Consider the following 15,617-nt stretch of genomic DNA (forward strand, 5'->3'; position numbering starts at 1 on the left):
AAAGAAGGGTAAAACGTCAATAACCGATACCTAAAACTTTAATTGTACTACTTCTTACTGGCTATTACATCAACTTAGAAGCTTCATCTGTGTTCTACTATGGTGCTTTTATTGTCTCCGCATATCGCAGCTCGCGACATAGCTTTGTAGAGGATAAGTACAACCGTTTCAGAGAGAAGAGCGGCCAATGTGACGATCTTGCTTTAAGTAGATTCGATAACATATGACGAAAACGGACGGATTTCTCAGGTTTTTACTACATATGAACACTTTTCACAGTCTCCCTTGCAACTCGGCTGCTAGTCCTCCTTTCATGCAGAATCATAAGGTCCTAGCTCATGTCCAAGGCACCAAAGCTAGCTAAATGTCAATAATCGGATACCTAAAACTTGAATTGTACTACTTCATACTGGCTATTACATCAACTTAGAAGCTTCATCTGTGTTCTACTATGGTGGTTTTAGTGTCTCCGCATACCGCAGCACGCGACATAGCTTTGCAATCGATAAGTACAACCGTTTCAGAGTGAAGAGCGGCTAATGTGGCGATCTGGCTTTAAGACGATTCGATAACAAATGACGAAAACGGACGGATTTCTCGGGTTTTTACTACATATGAACACTTTTCACATTCTCCCATGCAAATCGGCTGCTAGTCCTCCTTTCATGCAGAATGTTAAGGTCCTAGCTCAAGTCCAAGGCACCAAAGCCAGCTAAAAAGTCAATAGTCGATACCTAAAACTTGAATTGTACTACTTTCTTCCTGGCTATTACGTCAAATTAGAAGCTTCATCTGTGTTCTACTATGGTGCTTTTATTGTCTCCGCATACCGCAGCATGCGACATAGCTTTGCAGACGATAAGTACAACCGTTTCAGAGAGAAAAGCGGCCAATGTGACGATCTGGCTTTAAGTCGATTCGATAACAAATGACGAAAACGGACGAATATCTTAGGTTTTTACTACATATGAACACTTTTCACATTCTCCCGTGCAACTCGGCTGCTAGTCCTCCTTTCATGCAGAATCTTAAGGTCCTAGCTCATGTCCAAGGCACCAAAGCCAGCTAAAAAGTCAATAATCAATACCTAAAACTTGAATTGTACTACTTCTTACTGGCTATTACATCAACTTAGAAGCTTCATCTGTGTTCTACTATGCTGCTTGTAGTGTCTCAGCATACCGCAGCATGCAACATAGCTTTGCAGACGATAAGTACAACTTTTTCAGAGAGAAGAGCGTTCAATGTGACGATCTGGCTTTAAGTCGATTCGATAACAAATGACGAAAACGGACGGATTTCTCAGGTTTTTTACTACATATGAACACTTTTCACATTCTCCCATGCAAATCGGCTGCTAGTCCTCCTTTCATACAGAATGTTAAGGTCCTAACATTTGTCCAAGGCACCAAAGCCAGCTAAAAAGTCAATAACCGACACCTAAAACTTGAATTGTACTACTTCTTCCTGGCTATTACGTCAACTTAGAAGGTTCATCTGTGTTCTACTATGGAGATTTTAGTGTTTCCGCATACCACAGCACGCGACATAGCTTTGCAGACGATAAGTACAAGTGTTTCAGATAGAAGAGCGGCCAGTGTGACGATCTGGCTTTAAGTCGATTCGATAACAAATGACGAAAACGGACCGATTTCTCAGGTTTTTACTACTTATGAACACTTTTCACATTCTCCCTTGCAACTCGGCTGCTAGTCCTCCTTTCATGCAGAATCTTAAGGTCCTAGCTCATGTCCAAGGCACCATAGCCAGCTAAAAAGTCAATAATCAATACCTAAAACTTGAATTGTACTACTTCTTACTGGCTATTACATCAACTTAGAAGCTTCATCTGTGTTCTACTACGGTGCTTTTAGTTTCTCTGCATACCGCAGCACGCGACATAGTTTTGCAGACGATAAGTACACACCGTTTCAGAGAGAAGAGCGGCCAATGTGACGATCTGGCTTTAAGTCGATTCGATAACAAATGACGAAAATGGACGGATTTCTCAGGTTTTTACTACATATGAACACTTTTCACATACTCCCTTGCAACGCGGCCGCTAGTTAGTTTCTCCGCATACCGCAGCACGCGACATAGTTTTGCAGACGAAAAGTACAACCGTTTCAGAGAGAAGAGCGGCCAATGTGACGATCTGGCTTTAAGTCGATTCGATAACAAATGACGAAAATGGACGGATTTCTCAGGTTTTTACTACATATGAACACTTTTCACATACTCCCGTGCAACGCGGCCGCTAGTCCTCGTTTCATGCAGAATCATAAGGTCCTAGCTCATGTCCAAGGCACCAAAGCCAGCTAAAAAGTCAATAATCGATACCTAAATCTTGAATTGACTACTTCTTACTTGCTATTACATCAACTTAGAAGCATCATTTGTGTTCTACTATGGTGCTTTTAGTGTCTCCGCATATCGCAGCACGCGACATAGCTTTGTAGGACAATATGTACAACCGTTTCAGAGAGAAGAGCGGCCAATGTGACGATCTGGCTTTAAGTCGATTCGATAACAAATGACGAAAACGGACCGATTTCTCAGGTTTTTACTACATATGAACACTTTTCCCATTCTCCCTTGCAACTAGGCTGCTAGTCCTCCTTTCATGCAGAATCTTAAGGTCCTAGCTCATGTACAAGTCACCAAAGCCAGCTAAAAAGTCAATAATCAATACCTAAAACTTGAATTGTACTACTTCTACTGGCTATTACGTCAACGTAGAAGCTACATCTGTGTTTCTACTACGGTGCTTTTAGTTTCTCCGCATACCGCAGCACGCGACATAGTTTTGCAGACGATAAGTACAACCGTTTCAGAGAGAAGAGCGGCCATTGTGACGATCTGGCTTTAAGTGATTCGATAACAAATGACGAAAACGGACAGATTTCTCAGGTTTTTACTACATATGAACACTTTTCACATTCTCCCGTGCAACTCGGCTGCTGGTCCTCCCTCATGCAAAATCTTAAGTTCCTAGCTCGTGTCCAAGGCACCAAAGAAGGGTAAAACGTCAATAACCGATACCTAAAACTTTAATTGTACTACTTCTTACTGGCTATTACATCAACTTAGAAGCTTCATCTGTGTTCTACTATGGTGCTTTTATTGTCTCCGCATATCGCAGCTCGCGACATAGCTTTGTAGAGGATAAGTACAACCGTTTCAGAGAGAAGAGCGGCCAATGTGACGATCTTGCTTTAAGTAGATTCGATAACATATGACGAAAACGGACGGATTTCTCAGGTTTTTACTACATATGAACACTTTTCACAGTCTCCCCTTGCAACTCGGCTGCTAGTCCTCCTTTCATGCAGAATCATAAGGTCCTAGCTCATGTCCAAGGCACCAAAGCTAGCTAAATGTCAATAATCGATACCTAAAACTTGAATTGTACTACTTCATACTGGCTATTACATCAACTTAGAAGCTTCATCTGTGTTCTACTATGGTGGTTTTAGTGTCTCCGCATACCGCAGCACGCGACATAGCTTTGCAATCGATAAGTACAACCGTTTCAGAGTGAAGAGCGGCTAATGTGGCGATCTGGCTTTAAGACGATTCGATAACAAATGACGAAAACGGACGGATTTCTCGGGTTTTTACTACATATGAACACTTTTCACATTCTCCCATGCAAATCGGCTGCTAGTCCTCCTTTCATGCAGAATGTTAAGGTCCTAGCTCAAGTCCAAGGCACCAAAGCCAGCTAAAAAGTCAATAGTCGATACCTAAAACTTGAATTGTACTACTTCTTCCTGGCTATTACGTCAAATTAGAAGCTTCATCTGTGTTCTACTATGGTGCTTTTATTGTCTCCGCATACCGCAGCATGCGACATAGCTTTGCAGACGATAAGTACAACCGTTTCAGAGAGAAAAGCGGCCAATGTGACGATCTGGCTTTAAGTCGATTCGATAACAAATGACGAAAACGGACGAATATCTTAGGTTTTTACTACATATGAACACTTTTCACATTCTCCCGTGCAACTCGGCTGCTAGTCCTCCTTTCATGCAGAATCTTAAGGTCCTAGCTCATGTCCAAGGCACCAAAGCCAGCTAAAAAGTCAATAATCAATACCTAAAACTTGAATTGTACTACTTCTTACTGGCTATTACATCAACTTAGAAGCTTCATCTGTGTTCTACTATGCTGCTTGTAGTGTCTCAGCATACCGCAGCATGCAACATAGCTTTGCAGACGATAAGTACAACTTTTTCAGAGAGAAGAGCGTTCAATGTGACGATCTGGCTTTAAGTCGATTCGATAACAAATGACGAAAACGGACGGATTTCTCAGGTTTTTACTACATATGAACACTTTTCACATTCTCCCATGCAAATCGGCTGCTAGTCCTCCTTTCATACAGAATGTTAAGGTCCTAACTTTTGTCCAAGGCACCAAAGCCAGCTAAAAAGTTAATAACCGACACCTAAAACTTGAATTGTACTACTTCTTCCTGGCTATTACGTCAACTTAGAAGCTTCATCTGTGTTCTACTATGGTGCTTTTAGTGTCTCCGCATACCGCAGCACGCGACATAGCTTTGCAGATGATAAGTACAACCGTTTCAGAGTGAAGAGCGGCCAATGTGACGATCTGGCTTTAAGTCGATTCGATAACAAATGACGAAAACGGATGAATTTCTTAGGTTTTTACTACATATGAAAACTTTTCACATTCTCCCGTGCAACTCGGCTGCTAGTCCTCCTTTCATGCAGATTCTGAAGGTCCTAGCTCATGTCCAAGGCACCAAAGCCAGCTTAAAAGTCAATAATCGATACCTAAAACTTGAATTGTACTACTTCTTACTGGCTATTACATCAACTTAGAAGCTTCATCTGTGTTCTACTATGGTGCTTTTAGTGCCTCCGCATACCGCAGCACGCGACATAGCTTTGCAGACGATAAGTACAACTTTTTCAGAGAGAAGAGCGGCCAATGTGACGATCTGGCTTTAAGTCGATTCGATAACAAATGACGAAAACGGATGGATTTCTCAGGTTTTTACTACATATGAACACTTTTCACATTCTCCCGTGCAACTCGGCTGCTAGTCCCCCTATATTGGAGAATCTTAAGGTCCTAGCTCATGTCCAAGGCACCAAAGCCAGCTAAAAAGTCAATAATCGATACCTAAAACGCGAATTGTACTACTTCTTACTGCTTATTACATCAATTTAGAAGCTTCATCTGTGTTCTACTATGGTGCTTTTAGTGTCTCCGCATACCGCAGCACGCGACATAGCTTTGCAGACGATAAGTACAACCGTTTCAGAGAGAAGAGCGGCCAATGTGACGATCTGGCTTTAAGTCGATTCGATAACAAATGACGAAAACGGACGGATTTCTCAGGTTTTTACCACATATGAACACTTTTCACATTCTCCCGTGCAACTCGGCTGATAGTCCTCCTTCATGCAAAATCTTAATTTTCTAGCTCGTGTCCAAGGCAGCAAAGAAGGGTAAATGTCATTAACCGATACCTAAAACTTTAATTGTACTACTTCTTACTGGCTATTACATCATATTAGAAGCTTCATCTGTGTTCTACTATGGTGCTTTTCCTGTTTCCGCCTATGGCAACACGCGACATAGCTTTGCAGACGATAAGTACAACCGTTTCCGAGAGCAGAGCGGCCAATGTGACGATCTGCCATTAAGTCGATTCGATAACAAATGACGAAAACGGACGGATTTCTCAGGTTTTTACTACATATGAACACTTTTCACATTTTCCCCTACAACTCGGCTGCTAGTCCTCCTTTCTTGCAGAATCTTAAGGTCCTAGCTCATGTCCAAGGCACCACAGCCAGCTAAAAAGTCAATAATCGATACCTAAAACTTGAATTGTACTACTTCTTACTGGCTATTACATCAACTTAGAAGCTTCATCTGTGTTCTACTATTGTGCTTTTAGTGTCTCCGCATACCGCAGCACGCGACATAGCTTTGCAATCGATAAGTACAACCGTTTCCGAGAGCAGAGCGGCCAATGTGACGATCTGCCATTAAGTCGATTCGATAACAAATGACGAAAACGGATGGATTTCTCAGGTTTTTACTACATATGAACACTTTTCACATTCTCCCATGATACTCGGCTGCTAGTCCTCCTTTCATGCTGAATCTTAAGGTTCTAGCTCATGTCCAAGGCACCAAAGCTAGCTAAAAAGTCAATAATCGATACCTAAAACTTGAATTGTACTACTTCTTACTGGCTATTACATCAACGAAGAAGCTTCATCTGTGTTCTACTACGCTGCTTGTAGTGTCTCAGCATACCGCAGCATGCGACATAGCTTTGCAGACGATAAGTACAACTTTTTCAGAGAGAAGAGCGGCCAATGTGACGATCTGGCTTTAAGTCGATTCGATAACAAATGACGAAAATGGACGGATATCTCAGGTTTTTACTACATATGAACACTTTTCACATTCTCCCGTGCAACTCGGCTGCTAGCCCTCCTTTCATGCAGAATATTAAGGTCCTAGCTCATGTCCAAGGCACCAAAGCCAGCTAAAAATTCTATTCAATACCTAAAACTTGAATTGTACTACTTCTTACTGGCTATTACATCAACTTAGAAGCTTGATCTGTGTTCTACTATGGTGCTTTTAGTGTCTCCGCATACCGCAGCACGCGACATAGCTTTGCAGACGATAAGTACAACCGTTTCAGAGAGAAGAGCGGCCAATGTGACGATCTGGCTTTAAGTCGATTCGATAACAAATGACGAAAACGGACGGATTTCTCAGGTTTTTACTACATATGAACACTTTTCACATTCTCCCGTGCAACTCGGCTGCTAGTCCTCCTTTCATGCAGAATCATAAGGTCCTAGCTCATGTCCAAGGCACCAAAGCTAGCTAAAAAGACAATAATCGATACCTAAAACTTGAATTGTACTACTTCTTACTGGCTATTACATCAACTTAGAAGCTTCATTTGTGTTCTACTATTGTGCTTTTAGTGTCTCCGCATACCGCAGCACGCGACATAGCTTTGCAATCGATAAGTACAACCGTTTCAGAGAGAAGTGCGACTAATTTGACGATCTGGCTTTAAGTCGATTCAAAAACAAATGACGAAAACGGACGGATTTCTCGGGTTTTTACTACATATGAACACATTTCACATTCTCCCGTGCAACTCGGTTGCTAGTCCTCCTTTATTGCAGAATCTTAAGGTCCTAGCCCATGTCCAAGGCACCAAAGTCAGCTAAAAAGTCAACAACCGATACCTAAAACTTGAATTGTACTACTTCTTACTGGCTATTACATCATCTTAGAAGCTTCTTTTCTGTTCTACTATGGTGTTTTTAGTGTCTCCGAATACCGCAGTACGCGACATAGCTTTGCAGACGAAAAGTACAACCGTTTCAGAGAGAAGAGCGGCCAATGTGACGATCTGGCTTTAAGTAGATTCGATAATAAATGACGAAAACGGACGGATTTCTCAGGTTTTTACTACATATGAACACTTTTCACATTCTCCCGTGCAACTCGGCTGCTAGTCCTCCTTCATGCAAAATCTTAATTTCCTATCTTGTGTCCAAGGCAACAAAGAAGGGTAGAAAGTCATTAACTGATTCCTAAAACTTTAATTGTACTACTTCTTACTGGCTATTACATCAACTTAGAAGCTTCATCTGTGTTCTACTATGGTGCTTTTCCTGTTTCCGCCTATGGCAACACGCGACATAGCTTTGCAGACGATAAGTACAACCGTTTCCGAGAGCAGAGCGGCCAATGTGACGATCTGGCATTAAGTCGATTCGATAACAAATGACGAAAACGGATGGATTTCTCAGGTTTTTACTACATATGAACACTTTTCACATTCTCCCGTGCAACTCGGCTGCTAGTCCTCCTTTATTGGAGAATCTTAAGGTCCTAGCTCATGTCCAAGGCACCACAGCCAGCTAAAAAGTCAATAATCGATACCTAAAACTTGAATTGGACTACTTCTTACTGGCTATTACATCAACTTAGAAGCTTCATCTGTGTTCTACTATGGTGCTTTTAGTGCCTCCGCATACCGCAGCACGCGACATAGCTTTGCAGACGATAAGTACAACTTTTTCAGAGAGAAGAGCGGCCAATGTGACGATCTGGCTTTAAGTCGATTCGATAACAAATGACGAAAATGGACGGATATCTCAGGTTTTTACTACATATGAACACTTTTCACATTCTCCCGTGCAACTCGGCTGCTAGCCCTCCTGTCATGCAGAATATTAAGGTCCTAGCTCATGTCCAAGGCACCAAGGCCAGCTAAAAATTCAATATTCAATACCTAAAACTTGAATTGTACTACTCCTTACTGGCTATTACATCAACTTAGAAGCTTGATCTGTGTTCTACTATGGTGCTTTTAGTGTCTCCGCATACCGCAGCACGCGACATAGCTTTGCAGACGATAAGTACAACCGTTTCAGAGAGAAGAGCGGCCAATGTGACGATCTGGCTTTAAGTCGATTCGATAACAAATGACGAAAACGGACGGATTTCTCAGGTTTTTACTACATATGAACACTTTTCACATTCTCCCGTGCAACTCGGCTGCTGGTCCTCCCTCATGCAAAATCTTAAGTTCCTAGCTCGTGTCCAAGGCACCAAAGAAGGGTAAAAAGTCAATAACCGATACCTAAAACTTTAATTGTACTACTTCTTACTGGCTATTACATCAACTTAGAAGCTTCATCTGTGTTCTACTATGGTGCTTTTATTGTCTCCGCATATCGCAGCTCGCGACATAGCTTTGTAGAGGATAAGTACAACCGTTTCAGAGAGAAGAGCGGCCAATGTGACGATCTTGCTTTAAGTAGATTCGATAACATATGACGAAAACGGACGGATTTCTCAGGTTTTTACTACATATGAACACTTTTCACAGTCTCCCTTGCAACTCGGCTGCTAGTCCTCCTTTCATGGAGAATCATAAGGTCCTAGCTCATGTCCAAGGCACCAAAGCTAGCTAAATGTCAATAATCGATACCTAAAACTTGAATTGTACTACTTCATACTGGCTATTACATCAACTTAGAAGCTTCATCTGCGTTCTACTATGGTGGTTTTAGTGTCTCCCCATACCGCAGCACGCGACATAGCTTTGCAATCAATAAGTACAACCGTTTCAGAGTGAAGAGCGGCTAATGTGACGATCTGGCTTTAAGACGATTCGATAACAAATGACGAAAACGGACGGATTTCTCGGGTTTTTACTACATATGAACACTTTTCACATTCTCCCATGCAAATCGGCTGCTAGTCCTCCTTTCATGCAGAATGTTAAGGTCCTAGCTCATGTCCAAAGCACCAAAGCCAGCTAAAAAGTCAATAGTCGATACCTAAAACTTGAATTGTACTACTTCTTCCTGGCTATTACGTCAAATTAGAAGCTTCATCTGTGTTCTACTATGGTGCTTTTATTGTCTCCGCATACCGCAGCATGCGACATAGCTTTGCAGACGATAAGTACAAGCGTTTCAGAGAGAAGAGCGGCCAATGTGACGATCTGGCTTTAAGTCGATTCGAAAACAAATGACGAAAACGGACGAATTTCTCAGGTTTTTACTACTTATGAACACTTTTCACATTCTCCCGTGCATCTCGGCTGCTAGTCCTCCTTTCATGCAGAATCTTAAGGTCCTAGCTCATGTCCAAGGCACCAAAGCCAGCTAAAAAGTCAATAATCAATACCTAAAACTTGAATTGTACCGCTTCTTACTGGCTATTACATCAACTTAGAAGCTTCATCTGTGTTCTACTACGGTGCATTTAGTTTCGCCGCATACCGCAGCACGCGACATAGTTTTGCAGACGATAAGTACAACCGTTTCAGAGAGAAGAGCGGCCAATGTGACGATCTGGCTTTAAGTCCATTCGATAACAAATGACGAAAACGGACGAATTTCTTAGGTTTTTACTACATATGAAAACTTTTCACATTCTCCCGTGCAACTCGGCTGCTAGTCCTCCTTTCATGCAGATTCTAAAGGTCCTAGCTCATGTCCAAGGCACCAAAGCCAGCTTAAAAGTCAATAATCGATACCTAAAACATGAATTGTACTACTTCTTACTGGCTATTACATCAACTTAGAAGCTTCATCTGTGTTCTACTATGGTGCTTTTAGTGCCTCCGCATACCGCAGCACGCGACATAGCTTTGCAGACGATAAGTACAACTTTTTCAGAGAGAAGAGCGGCCAATGTGACGATCTGGCTTTAAGTCGATTCGATAACAAATGACGAAAATGGACGGATATCTCAGGTTTTTACTACATATGAACACTTTTCACATTCTCCCGTGCAACTCGGCTGCTAGCCCTCCTTTCATGCAGAATATTAAGGTCCTAGCTCATGTCCAAGGCACCAAAGCCAGCTAAAAATTCAATATTCAATACCTAAAACTTGAATTGTACTACTTCTTACTGGCTATTACATCAACTTAGAAGCTTGATCTGTGTTCTACTATGGTGCTTTTAGTGTCTCCGCATACCGCAGCACGCGACATAGCTTTGCAGACGATAAGTACAACCGTTTCAGAGAGAAGAGCGGCCAATGTGACGATCTGGCTTTAAGTCGATTCGATAACAAATGACGAAAACGGACGGATTTCTCAGGTTTTTACTACATATGAACACTTTTCACATTCTCCCGTGCAACTCGGCTGCTAGTCCTCCTTTCATGCAGAATCATAAGGTCCTAGCTCATGTCCAAGGCACCAAAGCTAGCTAAAAAGACAATAATCGATACCTAAAACTTGAATTGTACTACTTCTTACTGGCTATTACATCAACTTAGAAGCTTCATCTGTGTTCTACTATTGTGCTTTTAGTGTCTCCGCATACCGCAGCACGCGACATAGCTTTGCAATCGATAAGTACAACCGTTTCAGAGAGAAGTGCGACTAATTTGACGATCTGGCTTTAAGTCGATTCAAAAACAAATGACGATAACGGACGGATTTCTCGGGTTTTTACTACATATGAACACATTTCACATTCTCCCGTGCAACTCGGTTGCTAGTCCTCCTTTATTGCAGAATCTTAAGGTCCTAGCCCATGTCCAAGGCACCAAAGTCAGCTAAAAAGTCAACAACCGATACCTAAAACTTGAATTGTACTACTTCTTACTGGCTATTACATCATCTTAGAAGCTTCATCTCTGTTCTACTATGGTGTTTTTAGTGTCTCCGAATACCGCAGTACGCGACATAGCTTTGCAGACGAAAAGTACAACCGTTTCAGAGAGAAGAGCGGCCAATGTGACGATCTGGCTTTAAGTAGATTCGATAATAAATGACGAAAACGGACGGATTTCTCAGGTTTTTACTACATATGAACACTTTTCACATTCTCCCGTGCAACTCGGCTGCTAGTCCTCCTTCATGCAAAATCTTAATTTCCTATCTTGTGTCCAAGGCAACAAAGAAGGGTAAAAAGTCATTAACTGATTCCTAAAACTTTAATTGTACTACTTCTTACTGGCTATTACATCAACTTAGAAGCTTCATCTGTGTTCTACTATGGTGCTTTTCCTGTTTCCGCCTATGGCAACACGCGACATAGCTTTGCAGACGATAAGTACAACCGTTTCCGAGAGCAGAGCGGCCAATGTGACGATCTGGCATTAAGTCGATTCGATAACAAATGACGAAAACGGATGGATTTCTCAGGTTTTTACTACATATGAACACTTTTCACATTCTCCCGTGCAACTCGGCTGCTAGTCCTCCTTTATTGGCGAATCTTAAGGTCCTAGCTCATGTCCAAGGCACCAAAGCCAGCTAAAAAGTCAATAATCGATACCTAAAACGCGAATTGTACTACTTCTTACTGCTTATTACATCAATTTAGAAGCTTCATCTGTGTTCTACTATGGTGCTTTTAGTGTCTCCGCATACCGCAGCACGCGACATAGCTTTGCAGACGATAAGTACAACCGTTTCAGAGAGAAGAGCGGCCAATGTGACGATCTGGCTTTAAGTCGATTCGATAACAAATGACGAAAACGGACGGATTTCTCAGGTTTTTACCACATATGAACACTTTTCACATTCTCCCGTGCAACTCGGCTGATAGTCCTCCTTCATGCAAAATCTTAATTTTCTAGCTCGTGTCCAAGGCAGCAAAGAAGGGTAAATGTCATTAACCGATACCTAAAACTTTAATTGTACTACTTCTTACTGGCTATTACATCATATTAGAAGCTTCATCTGTGTTCTACTATGGTGCTTTTCCTGTTTCCGCCTATGGCAACACGCGACATAGCTTTGCAGACGATAAGTACAACCGTTTCCGAGAGCAGAGCGGCCAATGTGACGATCTGCCATTAAGTCGATTCGATAACAAATGACGAAAACGGACGGATTTCTCAGGTTTTTACTACATATGAACACTTTTCACATTTTCCCCTACAACTCGGCTGCTAGTCCTCCTTTCTTGCAGAATCTTAAGGTCCTAGCTCATGTCCAAGGCACCACAGCCAGCTAAAAAGTCAATAATCGATACCTAAAACTTGAATTGTACTACTTCTTACTGGCTATTACATCAACTTAGAAGCTTCATCTGTGTTCTACTATTGTGCTTTTAGTGTCTCCGCATACCGCAGCACGCGACATAGCTTTGCAATCGATAAGTACAACCGTTTCCGAGAGCAGAGCGGCCAATGTGACGATCTGCCATTAAGTCGATTCGATAACAAATGACGAAAACGGATGGATTTCTCAGGTTTTTACTACATATGAACACTTTTCACATTCTCCCATGCTACTCGGCTGCTAGTCCTCCTTTCATGCTGAATCTTAAGGTTCTAGCTCATGTCCAAGGCACCAAAGCTAGCTAAAAAGTCAATAATCGATACCTAAAACTTGAATTGTACTACTTCTTACTGGCTATTACATCAACGAAGAAGCTTCATCTGTGTTCTACTACGCTGCTTGTAGTGTCTCAGCATACCGCAGCATGCGACATAGCTTTGCAGACGATAAGTACAACTTTTTCAGAGAGAAGAGCGGCCAATGTGACGATCTGGCTTTAAGTCGATTCGATAACAAATGACGAAAATGGACGGATATCTCAGGTTTTTACTACATATGAACACTTTTCACATTCTCCCGTGCAACTCGGCTGCTAGCCCTCCTTTCATGCAGAATATTAAGGTCCTAGCTCATGTCCAAGGCACCAAAGCCAGCTAAAAATTCAATATTCAATACCTAAAACTTGAATTGTACTACTTCTTACTGGCTATTACATCAACTTAGAAGCTTGATCTGTGTTCTACTATGGTGCTTTTAGTGTCTCCGCATACCGCAGCACGCGACATAGCTTTGCAGACGATAAGTACAACCGTTTCAGAGAGAAGAGCGGCCAATGTGACGATCTGGCTTTAAGTCGATTCGATAACAAATGACGAAAACGGACGGATTTCTCAGGTTTTTACTACATATGAACACTTTTCACATTCTCCCGTGCAACTCGGCTGCTAGTCCTCCTTTCATGCAGAATCATAAGGTCCTAGCTCATGTCCAAGGCACCAAAGCTAGCTAAAAAGACAATAATCGATACCTAAAACTTGAATTGTACTACTTCTTACTGGCTATTACATCAACTTAGAAGCTTCATCTGTGTTCTACTATTGTGCTTTTAGTGTCTCCGCATACCGCAGCACGCGACATAGCTTTGCAATCGATAAGTACAACCGTTTCAGAGAGAAGTGCGACTAATTTGACGATCTGGCTTTAAGTCGATTCAAAAACAAATGACGAAAACGGACGGATTTCTCGGGTTTTTACTACATATGAACACATTTCACATTCTCCCGTGCAACTCGGTTGCTAGTCCTCCTTTATTGCAGAATCTTAAGGTCCTAGCCCATGTCCAAGGCACCAAAGTCAGCTAAAAAGTCAACAACCGATACCTAAAACTTGAATTGTACTACTTCTTACTGGCTATTACATCATCTTAGAAGCTTCTTTTCTGTTCTACTATGGTGTTTTTAGTGTCTCCGAATACCGCAGTACGCGACATAGCTTTGCAGACGAAAAGTACAACCGTTTCAGAGAGAAGAGCGGCCAATGTGACGATCTGGCTTTAAGTAGATTCGATAATAAATGACGAAAACGGACGGATTTCTCAGGTTTTTACTACATATGAACACTTTTCACATTCTCCCGTGCAACTCGGCTGCTAGTCCTCCTTCATGCAAAATCTTAATTTCCTATCTTGTGTCCAAGGCAACAAAGAAGGGTAAAAAGTCATTAACTGATTCCTAAAACTTTAATTGTACTACTTCTTACTGGCTATTACATCAACTTAGAAGCTTCATCTGTGTTCTACTATGGTGCTTTTCCTGTTTCCGCCTATGGCAACACGCGACATAGCTTTGCAGACGATAAGTACAACCGTTTCCGAGAGCAGAGCGGCCAATGTGACGATCTGGCATTAAGTCGATTCGATAACAAATGACGAAAACGGATGGATTTCTCAGGTTTTTACTACATATGAACACTTTTCACATTCTCCCGTGCAACTCGGCTGCTAGTCCTCCTTTATTGGAGAATCTTAAGGTCCTAGCTCATGTCCAAGGCACCACAGCCAGCTAAAAAGTCAATAATCGATACCTAAAACTTGAATTGGACTACTTCTTACTGGCTATTACATCAACTTAGAAGCTTCATCTGTGTTCTACTATGGTGCCTTTCCTGTTTCCGCCTACGGCAACACGCGACATAGCTTTGCAGACGATAAGTACAACCGTTTCCGAGAGCAGAGCGGCCAATGTGACGATCTGGCTTTAAGTCGATTCGATAACAAATGACGAAAACGGACGAATTTCTCAGGTTTTTACTACATATGAACACTTTTCACATTCTCCCATGCTACTCGGCTGCTAGTCCTCCTTTCATGCTGAATCTTAAGGTCCTAGCTCATGTCCAAGGCACCAAAGCTAGCTAAAAAGTCAATAATCGATACCTAAAACTTGAATTGTACTACTTCTTACTGGCTATTACATCAACGAAGAAGCTTCATCTGTGTTCTACTATGCTGCTTGTAGTGTCTCAGCATACCGCAACATGCGACATAGCTTTGCAGACGATAAGTACAACCGTTTCAGAGAGAAGAGCGACCAATGTGACTATCTGGCTTTAAGTCGATTCGATAACAAATGACGAAAACGGACGGATTTCTCAGGTATTTTTTTACATATGAACACTTTTCACATTCTCCCGTGCAACTCGGCTGCTAGTCCTCCTTACATGCAGAATCTTAAGGTCCTAGCTCATGTCGAAGGCACCAAAGCCAGCTAAAAAGTCAATAATCGATACCTAAAACTTGAATTGGATTACTTCTTACTGGCTATTACATCAACTTAGATGCTTCATCTGTGTTCTACTATGGTAATTTTAGTGTCTCCACATACCGCAGCACGCGACATAGCTTTGCAGACGATAAGTACAACCGTTTCAGAGAGAAGAGCGGCCAATGTGACGATCTGGCTTTAAGTCGATTCGATAACAAATGCGAAAACGGATGGATTTCTAAGGTTTTTACTACATATGAACACTTTTCACATTCTCCCGTGCAACTCGG

This window comes from Schistocerca gregaria, unplaced genomic scaffold (assembly GCF_023897955.1).
Source record: "Schistocerca gregaria isolate iqSchGreg1 unplaced genomic scaffold, iqSchGreg1.2 ptg000199l, whole genome shotgun sequence".
Classification (NCBI taxonomy): domain Eukaryota; kingdom Metazoa; phylum Arthropoda; class Insecta; order Orthoptera; family Acrididae; genus Schistocerca; species Schistocerca gregaria.